This window comes from Mobula hypostoma, chromosome 1 (assembly GCF_963921235.1).
Source record: "Mobula hypostoma chromosome 1, sMobHyp1.1, whole genome shotgun sequence".
Classification (NCBI taxonomy): domain Eukaryota; kingdom Metazoa; phylum Chordata; class Chondrichthyes; order Myliobatiformes; family Myliobatidae; genus Mobula; species Mobula hypostoma.
In genome coordinates this window covers 1,300,621-1,327,493 of record NC_086097.1, presented here as the reverse complement: position 1 = coordinate 1,327,493, position 26,873 = coordinate 1,300,621, and the positions used below count along the sequence as shown (strand labels likewise).

Genomic DNA, 26,873 nt, shown 5'->3' with positions numbered 1-26,873 from the left:
GGGCAGGTCGTGCCTTACGAGCCTGATTGAATTTTTGAGGATGTGACTAAACACATTGATGAAGGAAGAGCAGTCGATGTAGTGTATATGGATTTCAGCAAGGCATTTGATAAGGTACCCCATGCAAGGCTTATTGAGAAAGTAAGGAGACATGGGATCCAAGGAGACATTGCTTTGTGGATCCAGAACTGTCTTGCCCACAGAAGGTAAAGTGTGGTTGTAGACGGGTCATATTCTGCATGGAGGTCGGTGACCAGTGGTGTGCCTCAGGGATCTGTTTTGGGACCCTTACTTTGCGATTTTTATAAATGACCTGGATGAGGAAGTGGAGGGATGGGTTAGTAAATTTGCTGATGACACAAAGGTTGGGGGTGTTGTGGATAGTGTGGAGGGCTGTCAGAGGTTACAGCAGGACATTGATAGGATGCAAAACTGGGCTGAGAAGTGGCAGGTGGAGTTCAATCCAGATAAGTGAGGGTGGTTCATTTTCGTAGGTCAAATATGATGGCAGAATATACTATTAATGGTAAGACTCTTGGCAGTGTGGAGGATCAGAGGGATCTTGGGGTCCAAGTCCATAGGACGCTCAAAGCAGCTGCACAGGTTGTATTGGCCTTTATCAATCGTAGAATTGAATTTAGGAGCCAAGAGGTAATGTTGCAGCTATATAGGACCCTGGTCAGACCCCACTTGGAGTACTGTGCTCATTTCTGGTTGCCTCACTAGAAGAAGGATGTGGAAACCATAGAAAGGGTGCAGAGGAGATTTACAAGGATGTTGCCTGGATTGGGGAGCATGACTTATGAAAACAGGTTGAGTGAATTCAGCCTTTTTTCTTCGGAGCGACGGAGGATGAGAGGTGACTTGATGGAGGTGTACAAGGTGATGAGAGACATTGATCGTGTGGATAGTCAGAGGCTTTTTCCCAGGGCTGAAATGGCTGCCACAAGAGGGCAGAGTTTTAAGTTGCTTGGAAGTAGGTACAGAGGAGATTTCAGGTGTAAGTTTATTACGCAGAGAGTGGTGAGTGCGTGGAATGGGCTGCTGGCAATGGTGGTGGAGGAGGATACGATAGGGTCTTTTAAGAGACTTTTGGATAGGTACATGGAGCTTAGAAAAATAGAGGGCTATGGGTAACCCTAGTAATTTCTAAGTAGGGACATGTTCGGCACAACTTTGTGGGCCGAAGGGCCTGTATTGTGCTATAGGTTTTCTAAGCTTCTGGAAAACATGAAAGGGTTAGATGCAAGCAGGCTAAATACTGGCAAATGGGGCTAGGTCAGGTAAGTACTTTGGTCTGCAGCGATGAGTTGGGCCAGATGTCTATGCTATTTGTTATGTACCCTCCTAGGTCTTAATCCAGGGCATTGTGTGCCTTCCTTTGGCATTACATAGCCTCCTGGGCCTCCATCCTGGGCACTGTGTACCCTCATGGGTCCCAATCCTGAGGCACTGTGTACCCTCCCAAGGCCCCACTCCTGGGGAGCGAATGGCCTTGTTGGGAGCACGGTAAAGATTCTGTCCCAGGGTTCTCAGGATTGGATTATGCAGAAATGTTAATAAATTAAAGGAAGCTAGATGCAAGCACAACAGCCATCGTTGGAGTGGACAGAGTTAGAATGGTGATTCTGAGGCTTTAGCTCTTCAAGGTTTCAGTCAGAGAAGGCAACAAAGAAAAGTTCCAAATAGAGTTTTTTTTTCCTTTCCTTCTTTATGTTTGCTTAATTATGACAGTCGAGATGCCGGGCGGGATAGTTGAATGTACCTCTTGTGGAATGTGGGTTGGCGGGAAGACTCCAGTGTCCCTGATGACTACAACTGTTGAGAAGTGCATCCAGCTGAGCTTCTAACAGTCTGCGTTAAGGAGTTGGAGCTGGAACTGGATGAACTCCAGATCATTGGAGAGGCTGACGGGGTGATGGATAGGACATATAGAAAGGTAGGGTGGAGGACACTGGAAGCTGGGTGACAGTCGGGATGGAGAAAGGAGCCAGTGCAGTGTATCCCTCAACAACAGGTATATCACTCTGGATACTGTCGGGCAGATGACCTAGCAGAGAAAAGTCACAGCAGTTGGTTCTCTGGCACTGAGTCTGGCTCCGTGACTCAGAAGCGAAGGGGTTGTAAAGAGGTGCACTGTGGTGATAGGAGATTCATTAGTTTGGGGAAACAGAAATGAGGTTCTGTGTGAAAAATGAGACTCCTGGATGGTTCAGGACCATAAGATATAGGAGCAGAATTAGACCATTTGGCCTGTCGTGTCTGCTCCACCATTTCATCAGTGCTGATCCAATTTTCCTGTCAGTCCCAATCTCATGCCTTCTCCCCGTATCCCTTCATGCTCTGACCATTTATGAATCTCTCAACCTCTGCCTTAAATATACATAAAGTCTTGGCCTCCACAGTTGCCCCTGGCAAAGAATTCCACAGATTCACTATTCTCTGACTAAAGAAATTCCTCCTCATCTCAGTCTGAAAGGATACCCCTCTATTCTGAGGCCGTGTCCTCTGGTCTTAGACTCTCCCACCATAGGAAACATCCTCTCCACCTCCACTCTATCAAGCCTTTTCACCATTCAATAGGTTTCAATGAGGTCACTCCTCATTCTTCAGAATTTTAGTGAATACAGGCCCAGAGCCATCAAATGCTCTTCATGTGACAAACCACTCAATCCTGGAATCATTGTATGTACTAGAGAGGCCAGAACTAGAAAGATTATACAGTTTAACATGTGGCTAAGGAGTTAGCATAGGAAGCCTGTGACTAGTAGTGCTGGGTCTTTCATTGTTTGTCAGCTACATCAATGATCTGAATCGAAATTTGGTTAACTGGATCAGCAAATTTGCAGATGACACCAGAATTGAGTGGTGTAGTGGACAGCGAGGAAGGCTATCATGACTTACAGAGGAATCTGCATCAGCTGGAAAAATGGGAGATGGAATTTAAAGTAGACCAAATGGATTTCCCACTTCATTTGGCAAGGAAAGAAACCTAGAATTCGATATAACACCTTACAGTTAGGGAAGGAAGGAGGAGGTATGGTTCTTCCTTGCCTGAGAAATTATTTTTATGCCTCACAGATAACCCCTCTATTATATTGGCGTAATAGGGAATATAAGGCTAGATGGAAGGAAATAGAATTTGGATTAGTTGACAGTTTTCCTCTACAGGACTTAATAGCTGACAAAGGATTGATGGCCCAATTGGAAAAATTTAAAAACAGTTGGATAAATCTTACATTCAAAGTATGGCAGAAGGTGATTAATTCATGTGGAATTAATAACATGTTAAAACTCTTCAGATGGTGTGCATATGATACCGAATTCCTTCCCAACAGAGGAGATAAAAGATTTGAATTATGGATAAAGGGAGGTCTTACAACCTACCTCTCATTTATAGATAAAAGAGTATTACAAAGTTTCCAAATCCTGCAGGACAAACATGGCCTAGAACACAATGACTTTTTTAGGTACCTTCAAGTACGAAACTATGTTAACCAGAGTTGTAGATATACAGACCTATCAACAGTAGAATTAGAATTTTTCAAGATTCTGAATTTGGTTTGCAGTTCAATACCTAGTAAATCAGTTTCTCGAGTATATAATGCACTCTCCCATGCTAAAAATGTAAACACATTGTATATTAAAGAGAAGTGGGAGAAAGAAGCGGGGTTGGTACTTTCAGAGGAGGCTTGGGGGAAAATTAGCAGCTTTCAATGGTCCTCGACTAATTCTTTGACTTGGAGAGAACATTGTTGGAAAAACATTATAAGGTACTTCAAGACCCCATATCAGGAAAAATATAAAGATACAAACGTGACGTGTTGGAGAAGGTGCGGCTCCAAGGAGGCAAATCATTTTCATATTTTCTGGGATTGCCCTAAATTAAGTCTATATTGGGAAGGTATTCATAGAACATTAGTTAAGGTACTTAGATCCCAGATACCTCTGAACTTTGAGACGCTCTATTTGGGGCATGTATTGTTTCTTGAACAGAAGGAAGATACAAAGTTGCTGCAGGCCCTCTTAGCGGCAAGTAAGAAATCAATCACTAGAAAGTGGCTAAATCCAGTACCACCTACATTAGAAGATTGGCACGAAATTATCTTGGAAATATTTAAAATGGAAAAGTTGACTTACTCCCTGAGAATTCAAAAAGAAAAATTTTATCAAATCTGGAATAAATGGATTGAATATATAACCCCAATGCGAGCAGACTTTAGATGACTCTCCTAATGATTTATACTGCTCTTCTCATCAACACAGTAATATTGCTAACGTAAGCACCCCTAGTCTAAATGTTTACTGTTTTTGTTTTCTTTTGGAAAATAGAGAATTAATACAAGTAAAGGAAAAGATTTGGGAAAGGGATAAAAAATGATAAAATTAAGTAAATAAGTACCTAGGGATTAGATAATTATGTCTGGGGGCAGGAGCAAGCATGAACAAGTTAAGATATAAACACCTACAATGGTTGTTACATGGGCTTACATACAACATTTTGGACCAGAAAGAAATGGTCCAGAAGAGATGTATGGAAACTATTGTTACAATGTTCCCTAACAACTAATACCATTACTTAGCCTAATAGATTAGAATTACCACTGTACATAATTATCTATTTAAGTATCTAATTTCCTTTTATATCATCTCAATGTGTACTTAAGAATGTATAAATAATTATAGTTTTATACATATAAAAAAATGGAAAAGGTTATAAGTGTGGAAAAAGTACATGATACTTGTGAATTCCTTATCCAAATAAAAATAAAATTTAAACAAAAAGGAGGAAAAAAAAGGAATTTAACGTAGACAAGTGCAAGATACTGCACTTCAGTAGGACCAACTAGGTCTTAAACAGTGGCACTGAGGATCGTGGTAGAACAAAGGGATCTGGGACTGCAGGCCCATAATTCGTTTGAAGTGTCATCTCAGGTAGGTAAGGTGAAAGATTTAAGGGGAACATGAGGGGAAACTTCAGAGGACAGAAGAGTTAATGTAGTTCTTGTTCAGTAGCCAACACTGAGGGACCTGGCGACAGAGGAGAGCTAACGTAGTCCCCATATTCAAAAACGTCGGTAAGGTTAAGCCTGGAAATGACTGGCCAGTGAGGCTTGTGTCAGTAGGAAGGAAGTCGTTGGAGAAAATTCTGAGGAACAGAATTCATGTTCATTTGGAAAGGTATTAGGAGGAGTCAGACTGCAGAATTTAAAATGCATTTGGATAGGAAAGGAGTGGAGGACTAATGCAAGCAGCTACATTGATGTAGATACACAACATAACTGGTGTGGACAAAGTGGGCCAAGGGGGTTATTTTCTGTACTGAATGGTAGATAGAAACATAGAAAACCTACAGCACAATACAGGCCCTACGGCCCACAAAACTGTGCTGACTATTCCTCACCTGAGAAATTACCTCGGGTTACCCATAGCCCTCTATTTTTCTAAGCTCCATGTACCTGTCCAGGAGTCTCTTAAAAGACCCTATCATATCCACCTCCACCACTGTCACTGGCAGCCCATTCCACGCACTCACCACTCTCTGCATAAAATACTTACCCCTGACATCTCCTCTGTACCTACTCCCCAGCACCTTAAAACTGTGCCCTCTCATGCTAGCCATTTCAGCCCTGGGAAGAAGCCTCTGACTATCCACATGATCAATGCCTCTCATCATCTTATACACCTCTATCAGGTCACCTCTCATCCTCCATCGCTCCAAGGAGAAAAGGCCGAGTTCACTCAACCTATTCTCATAAGGCATGCTCCCCAATCCAGGCAACATCCTTGTAAATCTCCTCTGCACCCTTTCTGTAGTTTCCACGTCCTTCCTGTAGTGAGGCGACCAGAACATAGCACATACTCCAAGTGGGGTCTGACCAGGGTACCATGTAATGAGAAACTATTTCTGTTGATTGGGCAGGGTGGGTCACAAACATCCTCATAAGCATGAAAGTGGTGAAAATCTGGAATGTTCTAACACTGATGGGAAGTGGTCATTACACTGAGGTACTCGATATGGGGGAAGACAGCTGTCTATTGTTGGGTCATAGACCATGCGAGAAGATGCTGGGCAATCTGGAAGACCGTGTAAGGAATCTGGAGCAGCAGCTGGATGACCTTTGACTCGTAAAGGAGAATGAGGCAGTCATAAATGAGAGCTACAGGGAGGTAATCACACCTAGGTTGCTGGAAGCAGGTCGTTGGGTTACAGAGGGGGGAGAGCAAAGGTGTATAGACAGGTAGTGCAGAGCACCCCTGTAGCCATTCCCCTGAATAATAAGTTTCCAGTCCTGGAAACTGTTGGCGGGGACGACCGACCAGGTGTGAGCCACGGTGGCAGGGCCTCTGGCACTGAGTCTGACCCTGTGGTGCAGAAGGGTGGGATGGAGAAGAGGAGAGCTGTCGTCATTGGAGACTCTATACAGGGGAGCAGACAGGAGATTTTGTGGATGTAAGAAGGACACCCGCATGGTTCGTTGCCTCCCGGGTGCCAGGGTCCGGGATGTCTCTGACCAGGTGCACGACATCCTGGTACGAGAGGGAAAGCAACCATAAGTCGTGATACATGTTGGTGCCAACGACATAGGCAGGAAGAGGGATGAGGTCCTGAAGTGTGAGTTTCGGGAACTAGGCAGAAGGCTGAAGAATAGGACCTCAAGGGTGGCGTTCTCAGGATTGCTGCCAGTGCTACATGACAGCGATGGTAAGAATTGGAGGAGATGGCAGTTGAATGCGTGGCTGAGGAGTTGGTGCAGGGGGAAGAGTTTTAGATTTTTGGATCATTGGGATCTCTTCTGGGGAAGGTGGGACCTGTACAGATTGGATGGGTTGCACCTGAACTCGAGGGGGAGCAATATTCTTGCAGGTAGGTTTGCTAGCATGGTTCGGGAGGGTTTAAACTAATTTACGAGGGGGATGGGACCCAGAGCGATAGAGCAGTGAAAGAAGTGTATGGAGTAAAGCCAGATCTAACATACAGAGAGGCTTTGAGGAAAGAGAAGCAGAATAAATGGTGTAAAGACAGTAAGGTAGAAGGGCTGAAATGTGTGTACCTCAATGCAAGAAGCATCAGGAACAAAGGTGATGAACTGAGAGCTTGGATACATATATGGAATTATGATGTAGTGGCTATTACAGAGACTTGGCTGGCACCAGGGCAGGAATGGATTCTCAATATTCCTGGATTTCAGTGCTTTAAAAGGGATAGAGAGGGTGGAAAAAGGGGAGGAGGGGTGGCATTACTAGTCAGGGATACTATTACAGCTACAGAAAGGGTGGGTAATGTAGCAGGATCCTCTTTTGAGTCAATATGGGTGGAAGTCAGGAACAGGAAGGGAGCAGTTACTCTATTGGGAGTATTCTATAGGCCCCCGGTAGCAGCAGAGATACAGAGGAGCAGATTGGGAGGCAGATTTTGGAAAGGTGCAAAAATAACAGGGTTGTTATCATGGGTGACTTTAACTTCCCTAATATTGATTGGCACCTGATTAGTTCCAAGGGTTTAGATGGGGCAGAGTTTGTTAAGTGTGTCCAGGACGGATACCTGTCACAGTATGTTGACAGGCTGACTAGGGGGAATGCCATACTGGATCTAGTACTAGGTAATGAACCAGGTCAGGTCACAGATCTCTCAGTGGGTGAGCATCTGGGGGACATTGACCACTGCTCCCTGGCCTTAGCATTATCATGGAAAAAGATAGAATCAGAGAGGACAGGAAAATTTTTAATTGGGGAAGGGCAAGTTATGAGGCTATAAGGCTAGAACTTGGGGGTGTGAATTGGGATGATGTTTTTGCAGGGAAGTGTATTATGGACATGTGGTCGATGTTTAGAGATCTCTTGCAGGATGTTAGGGATAAATTTGTCCCGGTGAGGAAGATAAAGAATGGTAGAGTGATCCTTTGTAGAAGGGATTAATAGCAATAATTTGTGATATAATTATGAAATTACAGCCAGATATATCTGATAAAATTTAAAAAATGAATGGGAAAGGGAACTTCAACTTTCCCTACCTATAGGGAAATGGGGAAAAAAAATTTCAATTAATTAGTACTTCTTCTATATGTGCTAAATATACATTGATACAATTTAAAGTAGTACACAGAGCTCGTATGTCCAAAGATAAACTAGCTCGTTTTTATTCCCATATAAACCCTACTTGTGATAGATGTCACTCTGAAGTGGCTTCTTTAACTCATATGTTTTGGTCCTGTCCTCTTTTGGAAAAATATTGGAAAGACATTTCAACAGTTCTATGCTTTAATTTAAAACCCCATCCTATTACGGCAATCTTTGGATTGCCAATGGTAGAACACAGATCTTTGTCTTCTTCAGCCTCTCGAATGATAGCTTTTGTTACTTTAATGGCAAGATCTATTTTGTTGAACTGGAAGGAAACTAATCCTCCAACTACATCCCAATGGTTTTCTCAAACCATATTAAGTTTAAATTTAGAAAAAAATTAGAAGTGATATTTTTGACCCTTCGGTTAAATTTGAAGATACTTGGAAACCTCTTACGCAACATTTTCATATGAAATAATCTGACCTTTCTGAATCTTTTTTCTAAAATTATATGATGAGAGGAGCGGAGTTAAGGAATTTATTGAACGTGTCTGATAGAAGCTGTTGGTCTAGCCCTGTTTTGCCTTTTTTTTTGCGGGGGGGTTCTCTTTTTTTCTTTTGGGGTTTTTTTTTGTTTATATATTTTTTCTTTTAATTTCTTTGTTAATGTTTAATCTCATTATGAGTTTGGAAGTCTTTTACTTCTATGTTGCTTAAAATTCATTTTATATATGCTGATGAACATTTTCCAATCTCTTTGTTCCAACATTCTTATTGAGTTTATAATTTTGAAAAATTAATAAAAAGATTTAAAAAGAAAGAAAGAAAGAATGGTAGAGTGAAGGAACCATGGGTGACAAGTGAAGTGGAAAATCTAGTCAGGTGGAAGAAGGTAGCATACATGAGGTTTAGGAAGCAAGGATCAGATGGGTCTATTGAGGAATATAGGGCAGCAAGAAAGGAGCTTAAGAAGGGGCTGAGAAGAGCAAGAAGGGGGCATGAGAAGGCCTTGGTGAGTAGGGTAAAGGAAAACCCCAAGGCATTCTTCAGTTGTGTGAAGAAAAAAAGGATGACAGGAGTGAAGATAGGACCATTTAGAGATAAAGGTGGGAAGATGTGCCTGGAGGCTGTGGAAGTGAGCGAGGTCCTCAATGAATACTTCTCTTTGGTATTCACCAATGAGAGGGAACTTGATGATGGTGAGGACAATATGAGTGAGGTTAATGTTCTGGAGCATGTTGATATTAAGGGAGTGGAGGTGTTGGAGTTGTTAAAATACATTAGGACGGGTAAGTCCCCGGGGCCTGACGGAATATTCCCCAGGCTGCTCCACGAGGCGAGGGAAGAGATTGCTGAGCCTCTGGCTAGGATCTTTATGTCCTCGTTGTCCACAGGAATGGTACCAGAGGACTGGAGGGAGGCGAATGTTGTCCCCTTGTTCAAAAAAGGTAGTAGGGATAGTCCGGGTAATTATAGACTAGTGAGCCTTGCATCTGTGGTGGGAAAGCTGTTGGAAAAGATTCTTAGAGGTAGGATCTATGGGCATTTAGAGAATCATGGTCTGATCACAGACAGTCAACATGGCTTTGTGAAGGGCAGATCATGTCTAACAAGCCTGATAGAGTTCTTTGAGGAGGTGACCAGGCATATAGATGAGGGTAGTGCAGTGGATGTGATCTATATGGATTTTAGTAAGGCATTTGACAAGGTTCCACACGGCAGGCTCATTCAGAAAGTCAGAAGGCATGGGATCCAGGGAAGTTTGGCCAGGTGGATTCAGAATTGGCTTGCCTGCAGAAAGCAGAGGGTCATGGTGGAGGGAGTACATTCAGATTGGAGGGTTGTGACTAGTGGTGTCCCACAAGGATCTGTTCTGGAACCTCTACTTTTCGTGATTTTTATTAACGACCTTGATGTGGGGGTAGAAGGGTGGGTTGGCAAGTTTGCAGATGACTCAAAGGTCGGTGGTGTTGTAGATAATGTAGAGGATTGTCGAAGATTGCAGAGAGACATTGATAGGATGCAGAAGTGGGCTGAGAAGTGGCAGATGGAGTTCAACCTGGAGAAGTGTGAGGTGGTACATCTTGAAAGGACAAACTCCAAGGCAGAGTACAAAGTAAATGGCAGGATACTTGGTAGTGTGGAGGAGCAGAGGGATCTGGGGGTACATGTCCACAGATCCCTGAAAGTTGCCTCACAGGTAGATAGGGTAGTTAAGAAAGCTTATGGGGTGTTAGCTTTCATAAGTCAAGGGATAGTGTTTAAGAGTCGCGATGTAGTGATGCAGCTCTGTAAAATTCTGGTTAGGCCACACTTGGAGTACTGTGTCCAGTTCTGGTCGCCTCACTATAGGAAGGATGTGGAAGCATTGGAAAGGGTACAGAGGAGATTTACCAGGATGCTGCCTGGTTTAGAGAGTATGCATTATGATCAGAGATTAAGGGAGCTGGGGCTTTACTCTTTGGAGAGAGAAGGAGGATGAGAGGAGACATGATAGAGGTGTACAAGATAATAAGAGGAATAGATGGAGTGGATAGCCAGCGCCTCTTCCCCAGGGCACCACTGCTCAATACAAGAGGACATGGCTTTAAGGTAAGGGGTGGGAAGTTCAAGGGGGATATTAGAGGAAGGTTTTTTACTCAGCGAGAGGTTGGTGCGTGGAATGCACTGCCTGAGTCAGTGGTGGAGGCAGATACACTAGTGAAGTTTAAGAGACTACTAGACAGGTATATGGAGGAATTTATGGTGGGGGCTTATATGGGAGGCAGGGTTTGAGGGTCGGCATGACATTGTGGGCCGAAGGGCCTGTAATGTGCTGTACTATTCTATGTTCTATGTTTAAGTTTCTGATTGATAATAGAGAGATGCGAGGGTCAAAATGAGCCTTTGACAGTCCGTGTTCCCACATCACAATTCACTCTCAGTATATATGAGTGTCTGTTTTTACAAGTACTTCACATTCAGCTCCTTCGGCCCACAAGCTGTCAGTTAACCAGGTAACCACCTGCTGCCCCCACAAGAATAAGGCAAATGGCCCATCTCTGCTAATCCTGGGGTCCCGCCTTCCATCCAAGGTCTGTGGAAGTTTTCCCTTAAACAGTTGTCATTGCAGTTGTGTTCTCCAGGATTTAGAAGGACGAATTGATTGAAGTTTTCGTGGTATGTAGGGGAAGTGATTGATGTAATGGAGAGATACTATTCAGCTTGTTAGAGGAGCTCTGGGCTCAGAACGGGAAACTCTTCTAGAGTGTACTTTATTGGTCCCACAGTGGCATTACAAGTGCACAGATATACAAATATACAAATATTAGAAGAGAGTAAGAAAGATTAGAAAGTAAGTTACCTTCAACAGTCTAAGAGGAGGGAGTCATCACTTCCTTAGCTATAGGTTGATTAATTCTAGAGCTTAATCCTGGAGACTCATGCTTGGATCATTGGGTTCTCTTCTGGGGGAGGTATGACATGTTCAAAAGTGAAGAGTTGCACCTAACCCCAATGGGGACCAATATTCAGCAGGCAGGTTTGTTAGAGCTGTTGGGGAGGGTTTAAACTAATTTGGCCGGGGGGTGGGAACCGGAGTGAAGGGACTCAGGATAGGACAGATGGTAAAAAGAGTAAAGATAGCGTGCAGTCAGACTGTCAGGAAGGGCAGGCAGGTGATGGAATATAGTCGCAGCCAACAGGGCGAGTATCAGTATATTAGGGATGCAAAATCGAAAAGGGTAACAAGTACAGTACTCAATGTGTTGTCTCTCAATGCACAGTAAGGTGGATGATCTTATTGCACCATTACAGATGGCCAGGTATGATGTTGTGGCCATCACTGAATCGTAGCTGAAGGATGGTTGTAGTTGGGAGCTGAATGTCCAAGGTTACATGTAATATTGGAGGGATAGGAAGGTCGGCAGAGGGGGTGGTGTGGCTCTGCTGGTAATGAATGGCACCAAATCAGTAGAAAGATGTAACATAGGACTGGAAGATTGAATTCTTGTGGGTTAAAGTCAAAGCTAAAGTAAAAACAAAAGAGAGGGTATACAACGAAGCAAAAATTAGTGGAAAGGTAGAGGGTTGGGCTGTTTTTAAAAACCTACAGAGAGCAACTAAAATAATTATTTGAAAGGAAAAGATGAAATATGAAAGCAAGTGAGGAAATATATCAAAATGGATAGTAAAAGCTTTTGCAAGTATGTAAAAAAAACAGAAGAGAGATGAGAGTGGATATGGCATGCTAGAAAATGAGGCAGGAGAAATAATAACGGGGAACAAGGAGTTGGTTGATTAACTAAATGAGTATTTTGTATCATTCTTCACTGTGGAAGACACTAGAATTGTGCCAGATGTTGTAGTGTCTGAAGGACAAGAAGTGGGTGCAGTTACTATTACAAGGGAGAAGGTGCTCAAAAAGCTGAAAGACCTAAAGGTACATAAGTCACCCGGACCAGATGAACTACATCCTAGGGTTCTGAAAGAGGTAGCGTTAGAGATTATGACAGCATTAGCAATGATCGTTCAAAAATCTTTGGACTCTGGCATGGTGCCAGAGGACTGGAAAATTGCAAATGTTACTCCACTCTTTAAGAAATGAGGAAGGCAGAAGAAAGGAAACTATAGACCAGTTAGCCTGACCTCAGTGGTTGGGAAGATGTTGGACTCAGTTGTTAAGGATGAAGTTAGGGAGTACTTGGTGACACAGGTCAAGATAGGACAAAGTCTGCATGGTTTCCTCGAGGGAAAATCTTGCTTGACAAACCTGTTGAAATTCTTTGAGGAGATTACAAGTAGGATAGATAAAGGGGATGCAGTGGATGTTGTATATTTGGACTTTCAGAAGGCCTTTGACAAGGTGCCACATATGAGGCTGCTTACCAAGTTAAGTGCCCATGGTATTACAGGAAAGTTAATGGCATATTTAGAACATTGGCTGGTTGGAAGGAGGCAGTGAGTGGGAATAAAAGGATCCTTGTCTGGTTGGCTGCCAGTGACTAGTGGTGTTCCGCAGGGGTTGGTATCGGGACCACTTCTTTTCACTTTTTATATAAATGATTTAGATGTTGGAATAGATGGCTTAGTTGCCAAGTTTGCAGACAATATGAAAATTGGTGGAGGGGCAGGTAGTGTTGAAGAAACAGGTAGGCTGCAGAAGGACAGATCAGGAGAATGGACAAGAAAGTGGCAAATGAAATACAATGCTGGAAAATGCATGGTCATGCACTTTGGTAATAGAAATAAATGTGTAGACTATTTTCTAAACGGGGAGAAAGTCCAAGAATCTGAGATGCAAAGGGACTTGGGATTCCTTGTGCAGAACACCCTGAAGGTTAACTTGCAGGTAGAGTTGGTGGTGAGGAAGGCAAATGCCATGTTAGCATTCATTTCAAGAGGTGTAGAATACAAGAGCAGGGATGTGATGCTGAGGCTTTATAAGGCAATGGTGAGGCCTCACCTTGAGTATTGTACAGTTTTGGGCTCCTCATCTTTGAAAAGATGTGCTGGCATTGGAGAGAGTCCAGAGGAGGTTCACAAGGATGATTGCAGCAATGAAGGGGTTATCATACGAACATCGTTTGATGGCTCTTGGCCTCAACTCACTGGAATTCAGAAGGATGGGTGGTGGGGACCTCATTGAAACCTTTCGAATGTTGAAAGGCCTAGACAGAGTAGATGTGGAAAGGATGTTTCCCGTGGTGGGAGAGTCTAGGACAAGAGGGCACAGCCTCAAGATAGAGGGGCGCCCTTTCAAAACAGATGTGCTGAGAAATTTCTTTAGCCAGAGGGTGGTAAATTTGTGCAATTTGTTGCCCCTTGCAGCTCTGGAAGTACAGTCAATGGGTGTATTTAAGGCAGAGATTGATGTGTTCTTGATTGGACATGGCTTCAAAGGTTATGGGGAGAAGGCTGGAAAATGGGGTTGAGGAGGAGAGAAGAAAAAAAGGATCAGCCATGATTGAATGGCAGAGCAGAGTTGATGGGCCAGACAGCCTAAAATTCTGCTCCTGTGGCATTTGGTCTTATGGTCTAATGGCTGAGTGTAACATTGACCTAATATAGTGCTCTATATAGACAGATGTCTTAGTCTATTACTAAAAGTGATCCTCTGTTCAGACCAGGTGGCATGCAGAGAGTGAGAAACATTGTCCAGAATTGCCAGAATTTTCTGTAGGTTTATTTGTTCTACCACTGCCTCCAGTGTGTCCAGTTTGACTCCTATAGCAGAGCCAGCCTTTCTAATCAGTTGCCTGTTGGCATCACAGGTGTTGATGCCGTTGCCCCAAGACAACACTGCATAGAAGATTGTAGTGGTAATAATGAACTGATAGAACATGTGAAGGAGAGGCCTGTATACTCCAAGTGACCTCAGTCTCCTTAGTAAGTAGAAGCGATTCTTGCCCTTCTTGTTGATGCTCTACTCAAGTCTGTCATCCAGGTGCATCCAGGTACTCATAGGTTCTCACCACATCCACGCCCTCCCCATCAACAGTAACAGGGAGCAGTGCTGGCTTAGTCTTCCTAAAGTCCATCACCATCTTCTTCGTCTTGCTGATGTTGAGCTGCAGGTGATTCAGCTTGCACCATTTGGCAAAGTCCTCCACCAGGGCCCTGTATACTTCATCCTGTTCTCTCTTTATACACCCAACATTAGAGAATTTCTGCAGAAGACATGACTCAGTGTTGTATCTAAAGTCCAAGGTAGACGATGGAAGTGCCAACCTGCATTGAACAGAGCTTTTCCCCCAGCAATAAGGGCTGTGTGGTATTGAAGCTACTTGAGAATTCAAAAAAACATGATTCTCATAGTACTACCCTGTTATCCAAATGGGAGTAGGCTCTGTTCAGCAGGTAGATGACAGTCTCATCGACTCCAATGTGCTCCTGACAGGAAAACTGCAGGGGGTCGAGGCAGATCTGACCAGGGGTTGGAGGTGAGCCAGGACTAGTCTCTCTAGGGTCTTCATGATGTGTGAAGTCAGGGCCACTGGACAATAGTCATTCAAGACTTTTGGTTGGCCCGTCTTGGGTACTGGGACCATACATGATGTTTTCCACACAGTTGGGAGCCTTTCCAGCATGAGGCTCAGATTGAAAATGCACTGGAGAACTCCACACAGTTGCTCAGCACACTCCTTCAGTATCTTGGGGTTTACACCATCCAGTCCCAATGCTTTGCCTTGTCTTTACACAAATAGGGTAGTCAAAATTTGGTATCCTTTTCAACAAATGGAGCTGGATGCCAATTATTGTTTGTAAATCTAAGATGGAGAGAATTTCATCCACCAGAGCAGGTGAATTTGGGCATAAGGTGAGTATAAAGAGTTGGCTCCACGTATTAATCATGACCTACAAGAGAAAATCCACAGATGCTGGAAATTCGAGCAATACATACAAAATGCTGGAGGAACTTAGCCGGCCAGGCAGTATTATGCAAAAGAGTAGTCATAGAAAACCTACATCACTTCAGTCCACAACGCTGTGCCAAACATGGACTTACTTAGAAATTACCTAGGGTTACCCATAGCCCCCATAGCCCTCTATTTTTCTAAGCTCTATGTACCTATCCAGGAGTCTCTCAAAAGACCCTATTGTATCCACCACTACCACCATCATTGCCGGCAGCCTATTCCACGCTTCCAAGTTCCTGCTTGGTAGCTTCATATTTCCCCTTACTCCAATTGAACGCTTTCCTAACTTGTCTGTTCCTATCCCTCTCAAATGCTATGGTAAGGAGATAGAATTGTGATCACTATCTCCAAAATGCTCTCCCACTGAGAGACCTGACATCTGACCAGGTTCATTTTCCAATACCAGATCAAGTACAGCCTCTCCTCTTGTAGACTTATCTACATATTGTGTACAGTCAATGTTTCGGCCCAAAACATTGACTGTACTCTTTTCCATGGATGCAGCCTGGCCTGCTGAGTTCCTCTAGCATTTTGTGTGTGTTCATCATGATCTCACTGAATGGTGGACCAGGTTTAATGGGCCAGACAGTCTGCTCCTCCTCTTATAGAAACATAGAAAATAGGTGCAGGAGTAGGCCATTCGGCCCTTCGAGCCTGCACCGCCATTTATTATGATCATGGCTGATCATCCAACTCAGAACCCCGCCCCAGCCTTCCCTCCATACCCCCTGATCCCCGTAGCCACAAGCCGCACCTTCACAGTCAATACTGTGGATAATTTAGAGGAGCTTTCCATATCAGCACTTTCTAATTTACTGGCCTTTTCTGCCTGGAATGTGGGGTCCAACTTCCTCTGCTGGTAAATGATCCTTGTTTAAACTTTGGTAATTTTCTAAATCCTATGCTGCCAAGTAAAACTGCATGTATTTGTTATTGACTGCCATTGTATGTATTCTGGTTACTGATTACCCAAATTGTTTTTATTGCATTGTAATGATATTAGTTTATTGTGTGTTTGTTTATTTGCAAAAATGATGTGAAGAAAATTCATGCAGGTAAGAATTTCATTTTTGAAAGAAATTCAGTCCTAAATTAAACAGTTTAGCTCCTCTAATTTATTACGGAGTTAGATCTGCTCTCTCAGCTGGCCATTTGCTACACTGTGTGTTCTGCAAACTGTATATGACACAAAGGAACAAAGGAAGCAGGTCTGTAGGGAATAGTTTACTGTACCTGTTACTAGTACACAATACGTGTCATGTTCTGATTTTTTTCAGTGACTGGGTTCCCAATACTATGAGGGTTCATTAGTGAGCCCATAGCAGAGTCTACTGTGTGTCGATGTCACATTGAATCACTGAACAGCTTACAATTAATCTTCGTCACATTGAATCACTGAGTGGCTTACAATTAATCTTCGTCACATTGAATCACTGAGTGGCTTACAATTAATCTTCGTCACATTGAATCACTGAGTGGCTTACAATTAATTTTTGTCACATTATTTCCTGATTATTTTGAACACAGAATTATTTATTTTTCTCTGCAATGTGAATAAACAGCACTTCTGTCAACGATGTTTCCAGTTAATTCACAAACATGAATCACAGGCATTAAGTCTTCAGTGAATTTCAGCCATTACCACTGTTGGAGAGCCTATTCAAACAATTTAAATCCTTTGCATGCATATCATTCCATGTTCTTCAGCGAAGTGTGCCAAACTCACACCCTTATACTGCTTTTAGTCACTGAGTGGAGAGCATGCCTCCTGAGATGGAATGCTGAGGTTAACAGAATGGGTGTGTGACAGAAAGCTGGAATGTTCCTTTAACGTAATCCGGGGCTGTGGACCTGTCTGTCAGCTTCCTCATAGTTATGCTGGGGAAAAGGATGGGCCAGAGCAGTCTGATTCATTGTTTTAACTGTGCATTTTAGTAACAGGACTAATCAACAATCACATGTGGTTTTTTTTCAATGTCTGAGCTAGAATAAGTCTGTGAAAAGGGAAGTGATTGATCTTCCCACCTTAAATATTAAAACTGTGTGTGTGTGTGTTTTTTTTCCCCAGGGTCATAATTGGCTCCATTGAAGTATTGGCTTAAAAAAAGTTATTGAAGATGATTGAGGGCATTGAATTTATGGAACTTATATGAAGAAATTTGATGACACAAAGGTTTGGGGTATTGTGGATAGTGTGGAGGGCTGTCAGAGGTTACAGCAGGACATTGATAGGATGCAAAACTGGGCTGAGAAGTGGCAGATGGAGTCCAACCCAGATAAGTGTGAGATGGTTCATTTTGGTAGGTCAAATATGATGGCAGAATATAGTATTAATGGTAAGACTCTTGGCAGTGTGGAGGATCAGAGGGATCTTGGGGTCCGAGTCCATAGGACACTCAAAGCTGCTGCGCAGGTTGACTGTGTGGTTAAGAAGGCGTACGGTGCATTGGCCTTCATCAACCATGGAATTGAGTTCAAGAACCAAGAGGTAATGTCACAGCTATTTTGGACCCTTGTCAGACCCCACTTGGAGTACTGTGCTCAGTTCTGGTCACCTCACTACAGGAAGGATGTGGAAACCATAGAAAGGGAGCAGAGGAGATTTACAAGGATGTTGCCTGGATTGGGGAGTATGCCTCATGAAAGCAGGTTGAGTGAACTCAGCCTCTTCTCCTTGGAGAGACGGAGGATGAGAGGTGACCTGATAGAGGTGTATAAGATGATGAGAGGCATTGATCGTGTGGATAGTCAGAGGCTTTTTCCATTTCAGAGGCTGAAATGGCTAGCACAAGAGGGCACAGTTTTAAGGTGCTTGGAAGTAGGTACAGAGGGGATGTCAGGGGTAAGTTTTTACGCAGAGAGTGGGGAGTGCGTGGAATGGGCTGCCGGCGATGGTGGTGGAGGCGGATACAATAGGGTGTCTTAAGAGACCCCTGGTTAGGTACATGGAGCTCAGACAAATAGAGGGCTATGGGTAACCCTAGGTAATTTCTAAAGTAAGTACATGTTCAGCACAGCATTGTGGGCTGAAGGGCCTGTATCATGGTCCGATACCACTATGTTTCTAAATACAAGTATGAATGCTGAAAACCTGAATTTAAAAAATGCTACACAGAGACACAAGTGAGACTGAAGGTGCTGAAAGTTTTGAGCACCATGCACACATACTGGAGGAACTCAGCAGGTCTGGCAGCATCTACAGAGGGAAATAAACAGTTGACACTTTGAGCTGAGACCTTTCATCTGAACTGGTGCCAGGGTTTTGTCCTGAAACATTGGTTACCCCTCTGTCTGCCTGGCCTCTGAGCTGGAGTTCCACCAGCACATGTTTTTTGCTCTGTATTCAATAACAAGTATTTATGTGAGCTCTTCTTCAGACAGTGCACTAATTATGTTGACATTTGGTGCTGTAAAGTGTGGAAAGGAACAAAGGAACCCTTGGTGTGGGTTCAGCCAATCACTCTCTGTTCAGACTTTCAGATCCTGTCAGTTTAGCCATTCTGATTAAATATAAATATGGTAAGACTCTTGGCAGTGTGGAGTGTCCGAGTCCATAGGACACTCAAAGCTGCTGTGCAGGTTGACTCTGTGGTTTAGAAGGCATACGGTGTATTGGCCTTCATCAATCGTGGAATTGAATTTAGGAGCCGAGAGGTAATGTTGCAGCTATATAGGACCCTGGTCAGGCCCCACTTAGAGTACTCTGCTCAGTTCTGGTCACCTCACTACAAGAAGGATGTGGAAACCATAGAAAGGGTGCAGACACGAGGAAATCTGCAGATGCTGGAATTTCAAGCAACACACATAAAAGTTACTGGTGAACACAGTAGGCCAGGCAGCATCTCTAGGAAGAGGTACAGTCGACGTTTCAGGCTGAGACCCTTTGTCAGGACTAACTGAAAGAAGAGCTAGTAAGAGATTCTAGCTGGAAACCTTCCAAGGCACAAATCCATGGTCTCATGAGTCTAATGGATGCCTGTAGATATAGATTTCCCATGGTAGGGGATTCTAGGACAAGAGGGCACAACTTCAGAATTGAAGGACATTCTTTTAGAACTGAGATGCAGAGAAATTACTTTAGTCAGAGGGTGGTAAATTTGTGGAATTTTTTGCCACGAGCGGCTGTGGAGGCCAAGTCATTGCGTGTATTTAAGGCAGAGATAGATATGTTCTTAATTAGCCAGGACTTCAAAGGGTATGGGGTGAAAGCAGGGGAGTGGGGATGACTGGAAGAATTGGATCAGCCCATGATTGAATGGCGGAGCAGACTCGATGGGCTGAATGGCCTACTTCTGCTCCTAAATCTTATGGTCTTATGATGGCAGCAGGAGTCAGACAAAATGGCAGATGGAATACAGTGTTGGGAAATGTATGATAATGTATTTTAGTAAAAGGAACAATAGTGCAGAATATTAGCTAAATGGGGAGAAGGTTCAAATATCAGAGGTGCAGAGGGACTTAGGAGTCCTCGTGCAAGACCCCCAGAAAGTTAATTTACAGGTTGAGTCTGTGGTGAAGAAGGCAAATGCAATGTTGGCATTTATTTCAAGAGGAATAGAGTATAAAAGCAAGGAGATAATGCTGAGCCTTTATAAGACACGAGTCAGGCCACTTTTGGAGTATTGTCAACAGTTTTGTGCCCCATATTTCAGAAAGGATGTGTTGTCATTTGAGAGAGTCCACAGGAGGTTCACAAGGATGATTCTGGGAATGAAGGGATTAACATATGATGAGCTTTTGGCAGCTTAGGGCCTGTACTCACTGGAAATTAGAAGAATGCTTGGGGAACTCATTGAAAGCTACCGAATGTTGAAAAGACTAGATAGGGTGGACGTGGAGAGGATGTTTCCTGTGGTGGGGTATCCAGAACTGGAGGGCACAGCCTCAAAATTGAGGGGCAACCCTTTAGAACAGAGGTGAGGTGGAATTTTTTTAGCCAGAGAGTAGTAAATCTGTGGAATGCTCTGCCGCAGACTGCAGTGGAGTCCAAGTCCTTGGGTATACTTAAGGCAGAAGTTGATCATTTCCTGATCAGCTAGGGCATCAAAGCATATGTGTGCAGTTTTGGTCCCCTAATCTGAGGAAAGACATCTTTGCCATAGAGGGAGTACAAAGAAGGTTCACCAGATTGATTCCTGGGATGGCAGGTCTTTCATATGAAGAAAGACTGGATGAACTGGGCTTGTACTCGTTGGAATTTAGAAGATTGAGGGGGGATCTGATTGAAACGTATAAGATCCTAAAGGGATTGGACAGGCTAGATGCGGGAAGATTGTTCCCGATGTTGGGGAGGTCTAGAACGAGGGGTCACAGTTTGAGGATAGAGGGGAAGCCTTTTAGGACCGAGGTTAGGAAAAACTTCTTCACACAGAGAGTGGTGAATCTGTGGAATTCTCTGCCACAGCAAACTGTTGAGGCCAGTTCATTAGCTATGTTTAAAAGGAAGTTAGATATGGCCCTTGTGGCTACAGGGGTCAGGGGGTATGGAGGGAAGGCTGGGTTCTGAGTTGGATGATCAGCCATGATCATAATAAATGGCGGTGCAGGCTCGAAGGGCCGAATGGCCTACTCCTGCACCTATTTTCTATGTTTCTATATTGCAAAAAGGCAGGTGTATGTGGTTGAGTGGGGTCCAAGATCAGCCACGATGGTATGTAGAGCAGATTCGATGGGCTGAATGGCCTAGCGCTGCTCCTACGTCTTATGAGAGGAGACAGTAAACTTCCATCTGCTTGTTTCATGATGTTGTTCAATAATATCAACACTACCCTCTTATCTCACCCTTGCTTTCCCGGGTAACCCAAAATATCCTTTGATTACCTTAACATATAAATAATTATCTTAATAGATAAATAACTATTGATTATACTCAGTGCCTGAGCCTCCCTAGTACCCTTGGATAAAGAATTATGAAGGAACACTCCCCTCAGGGGAAGGCATTCCTCCTCATCTCTGACCCTGCTTCTTCAGCGGAGAGAATCTACTCTTTCTGGTTCCAGCTGAATTTTAACCATTTAGTGACATCTTCCTTTAATCTTCTAAACTCAGGTATTCAGGCCCAGTCTGTTTTATCTGTCCGTGCCAAGCCTGCCATCTCACAATCAGCTCCCTGCATTGCAGGTACATTGCCTCCTGGTGAGGAGATCAGACAGATACCAATGTTCTAGGTCTGGTCTCAGCAGCACATCTCACACCAGCAGCAGCATTTCAGAAGTCAAGTCAAGTCACTTTTTATGGTCATTTCCACCATAACTGCTGGTGCAGTACACAGTAAAAACGAGACGACGTTTTTCAGGACCATGGTGCTACATGAACAGTACAAAAACTACACTGAACTACGTAAAACAACACAAAAACTACACTAGACTACAGACCTACCCAGGACTGCATAAAGTGCACAAAACAGTGCAGGCATTACAATAAATAATAAATAAGACAATAGGCACAGTAGAGGGCAGTAAGTTGGTGTCAGTCCAGGCTCTGGGTATTGAGGAGTCTGATGACTAGGGGGAAGAAACTGTTACATAGTCTGGTCGTGAGAGCCCAAATGCTTCGGTGCCTTTTTCCAGATGGCAGGAGGGAGAAGAGTTTGTATGAGGGGGGCGTGGGGTCCTTCACAATGCTGTTTGCTTTACGGATGCAGTGTGTGGTGTAAATGTCTGTAATGGCGGGAAGAGAGACCCCGATGATCTTCTCAGCTGACCTCACTATCCGCTGCAGGGTCTTGCGATCCAAGACGGTGCAATTTCCGAACCAGGCAGTGATGCAGCTGCTCAGGATGCTCTCAATACAACCTCTGTTGAATGTGGTGAGGATGGGGGCTGGGAGATTGTCTTTTCTCAGCCTTCGTAGAAAGTAGAGACGCTGCTGGGCTTTCTTTGCTATGGAGCTGGTGTTGAGGGACCAGGTGAGATTCTCCGCCAGGGGAACACCAAGAAATTTGGTGCTTTTAACAATCTCTACGGAGGAGTTGTCGATGTTCAGCGGAGAGTGGTTGCTCTGTGTCCTCCTGAAGTCAACAACGATCTCTTTTGTTTTGTTCACATTCAGAGACAGGTTGTTGACTCTGCACCAGTCCGTTAGCCGCTGCACCTCCTCTCTGTATGCTGACTCATTGTTCTTGCTAATGAGACCCGCCATGGTTCTGTCATCGGCGAACTTGATGATGTGGTTCGAGCTGTGTGTTGCAGCACGGTCGTGGGTCAGCAGAGTGAACAGCAGTGGACTGAGCACACAGCCCCGGGGAGCCCCCGTGCTCAGTGTTGGAGATGCTGCTCCTGATCCGGACTGACTCTCCGAGTCAGGAAGTCTAGGATCCAGTTGCAGAGGGAGGTGTTCAGGCCCAGCAGGCTCAGCTTTCCAATCAGTTTCTGAGGAATGATTGTGTTGAATGCTGAACTGAAGTCTATGAACAGCATTTGAACCAACGTGTCTTTTTTGTCCAGGTGGGTTAAGGCCAGGTGGAGGGTGATGGCGATGGCGTTGTCTGTTGAACGGTTGGGACGGTACGCAAACTGCAGCGGGTCCAGTGAGGGGGGCAGCAGGGTCTTGATGTGCCTCATGATGAGCCTCTCGAAACACTTCATGATGTTGGATGTGAGTGAACGGGACGGTAGTCGTTGAGGCAGGACACTGAAGACTTCTTCGGCACGGGGACGATGGTGGTAGCCTTGAAGCACGTTGGAACAACGGCGCTGCTCAGGGAGATGTTGAAGATGTCAGTGAGAATCTCAGCTAGCTGGTCTGCACATCCTCTGAGCACTCTGCCAGGAATATTGTCTGGTCCAGCAGCCTTCCGTGGGTTGACCCTGCACAGGGTTCCCCTCACATCGGCCACGGTAAGACACAGCACCTGGTCATTTGGAGGAGGGGTGGTCTTCCTCGCCGCCACGTCATTTTCCACCTAAGAACGAGTGTAGAAGTTGTTCAACGCAACTGGGAGGGTGGCATCACCAGCACAGGCAGGTGTTGTCGTCTTGTAGTTGGTGATGTCCTGAATGCCCTTCCACATGCGCCGTGTGTCTCCACTGTCCTGGAAGTGGCTGTGGATTCGCTGGGCGTGTGCACGCTTTGCCTCTCTGATGGCACGGGAGAGTTTGGCCCTCGCTGTTGTTAGGGCTGCCTTGTTGCCTGTTCTGAAGGCGGAGTCACGGGTCCTCAGCAGCGCACGGTTATCCATGGCTTCTGGTTAGCGCGTGTAGTGATGGTTTGGACACAGTGACATCATCGATGCACTTGCTGATGTAGCTAGTCACTGATGCCGTGTACTCCTCTAAGTTGGTAAAGTCGCCATCGGTTGCAGCCTCCCTGAACATGTGCCAGTCAGTGTGCTCAAAGCAGTCTTGAAGAGCAGAGATGGCTCCCGCTGGCCGGGTTTTCACCTGCTTCTGAACTGGTCTGGAGCGTCTGACGAGCGGTCTGTATGCTGGGATTAGCATAACAGAGATGTGGTCTGAGTAACCGAGGTGGGGTCGGGGCTCCGCCCGGTATGCGTTGGGAATGTTTGTGTAAACAAGGTCCAACGTGTTCTCCCCTCATCTTTACTCCTGAAATAAAAGACAACCCTGCCTGTCACTTCCCAGTTGTGCTGTTCCTGTATAGCTTGTAAGTGATTTTTTGTAAAAGAACACACAGATTCCATTAATTCAATAGTTTTTTGTCTCACCATTTAAAATATATTCTTTCTTTCTATTTTCCCCAAAATGGGTGACTTTACAACTTTTTCTGGATTATATTCCATCTGCTCAGGCCTTGCCTATCATGATAGCCATCTGTATTTCCCCAAGCCTCTGTATTTACCTCACAGCTGACACTCCCACCAGCTTTATACCATGAAAGTCTGAAGACATTACAGGGAGGGAACATTATGTTAATGTTCTGGAGTTTGTACAATGAGAAATTATGATATTGCAAGACGAGTTGCTGTAGGGTATTGACAGGTTAGTTCCTGAGATGATGATGATGAGAGATTCTGGAACCGGGAGTCATGTTTTCAGAACAAGGAGTCAGCCTTTTAAGATGATGATGCAGAGTAATCTCTACTCAAGAGATGTGAATCTTGGAATTCTCTGTCCTAGAGAGCATGGAAGTTAGTTCACTGGATAGGGATGAACACATTATGCAAAAATAATCCTCAGCAAAGTAGAATTGAGGTGATGATCAGTGGAGGTTGTATGAATGGTGGATCAGGCTTGAGAGGCAAGGGCCAGCCTTCTTTCTTCTGGTCCTCAGAAGTGTTACATGAAAATGTAACGGGTACCTCAGTATGATGGGCATTGTATAATCAGGACAGTGCGGACAATCCTTAAACTGAAAACTCACTATTTCCCTGAAGAAATTGATCTTGATGTAAGCTTTAAAATTTTAGAGCCACACCCAGGTGATGCTGAACAGTGCTGAAAGGGTTTATCAGTTTAGAAGTTGCCTTCAGCAATCAAATTTGTTACTCTGCAATACTCTCTTGACAGTATCTGTTCATGCAAGTTCCATCAATCGTTCAGTTTCAGGGATCAGAGACAGTAGATGAGAAGGGGAGTATACAGGTCAGTTCTGATCCTGGAATTATTTCTGCTCCGCCGTTCCACAGGTGCCAGCAGGGTCTCTGCTCCAGCCTTGTCTCCTGGCATGAGGCAGGCTTGAACTGAGAGGCACATCAGAGACGTCAGCTTGATCCAGGGATGGGTGGACACTTCCCACTCCAGCTCCAACCCTGACGAGCCCATATATACTGAGGCTGATGTTCTCACTACAGACTGGATTTGGACTTTCTCCCTCGGTCTTGGCTCAGTGTCATGTGTGACAAGATCAGCTGTCAGCAGATCACACCAGATCCCCCTTGGATTTTAACCCCTGTTTTTGGGGCCCTTCTACTCACTGCTGGGATTTAAAGGGGTCTGATCTTTCATTTAGATGCACAGAATTTAAAATGTGATGCCTTGATACACTCATTAGGTCAGTGTGAGGGGAACTTTTCGTTCATCGGATGCTCCACTATATGAAATTAGTTAGACCTTTATTTTGTGGATGTTGATGGAATGAAAGTTAATTTACTAAGTTGTGGTAAAGCTGTGTGGCTGGATGTGTCTCACTAATGCTTAGCTCTGTGAGTGTGGTCTGCATGCACCCATTTAACAGCACTCTTCACTGGCACCAATGTGACTGATGGATGCAGAGTGCATTGTGGATGTGGTGGACACGACTGACCATTGCTGGATCTAGCTCGGGGGGTGGGGGGTAGAATCCCTGCTGTAACATCAGGCGAGTGCCCTGATATGGAACAGCATTGACCATATGGTCACTGGACTGTGGGAACAGTCCCTGTTGTGAGTACTGTAAAATAGAGCAGACTAACAACAACTGCTGTTGGCTAGCTTGCTAAGATGAAGTAGCCCACCATATCTTACCCTTCTTTGATCTCCTTTGCCCCTTTCCCAGCTCCGTTCTTTGGCTGAGGGGGTGGGCAGGCAGGCCACCCGCACTTGGTCTCTGCAGTGCTTCTTGTGGTTAATTGGTGTAGTGGAAGTCCCATCTCTGGGACTCAGTATAACAGATTATTCTTTCTCATTAGAACAGTTCCATCCACTTTGTAACTGGGTGCTAGAAGAACCACAAGAGCGGCCTGAGCTGACTTCCTCGATTTTCCCTCTCTCTAGTCGGTGTCCTTGCCTTTCATGGTTACTTGAGGTCAGGAATTCAGCGTGTGGAGAATCGCAACGCATCGCACTACTCCGTGGACAGCACGTTGGTACATTGCCAGACTGCCTAATGGCTTAGTGTAACACAGCATTGCGCCTCTGCTGCTAATAACTGGATGAGGGTTTTCTTTCTAGAAGCTGAGTTTGAAGACCTTAGTCTCTGTTTGCAAGGGTTAGATACTAAACAGGGGTATTTATTGCTCTGTGCTACCATACGCTGTTGGCTGCATGCGACCAGACTGCAAGGAGCAGGCCTTTGTGTGTTGGACTGTCTGTGTCAGAGGAAAGTGCTTTTAACTGTTGTGAACAAGAGAAAATCTACAGATGCTGGAAATCCAAGCAACACACACAAAATGCTGGAGGAACTTAGCAGGCTGGGCAGCATCTATGGAAAAAAGTACGGTTGACATTTCGGGCTGAGACCCTTCGGCAGGACTGAAGCATCTCTGCCCAAAACATTGTCTGTACGTTTTTCCATAGACGCTGCCTGGCCTGCTGAGTTCCTGCAGCATTTTGTGTGTGTTGCTTTAAATGTTGTGTGTGGTTTAGAAAGGTTTGTATTACAAGTCTCACGCTAGGATGCTTGCTTTAATGTTTCTTCATGAAAGTGAATGTGAAAGCCCCTGTCAAGGGGAGGCAACTCCGGGGAATTACCATCACTGATGGGCGATTACCAAAGGGTTCTTCAGTTGGAGTTTACATGTGACAACCATGTC

General features: G+C 44.5%; 1 protein-coding gene across 4 annotated transcripts in view; it reads left to right on the top strand.

Moving 5' to 3' along the window:
* The window catches only part of LOC134343979 (heme transporter FLVCR2-like), a 250,933-nt gene that overhangs the window by 137,966 nt on the left and 86,094 nt on the right, over positions 1-26,873 (top strand). The window lies entirely within an intron of this gene.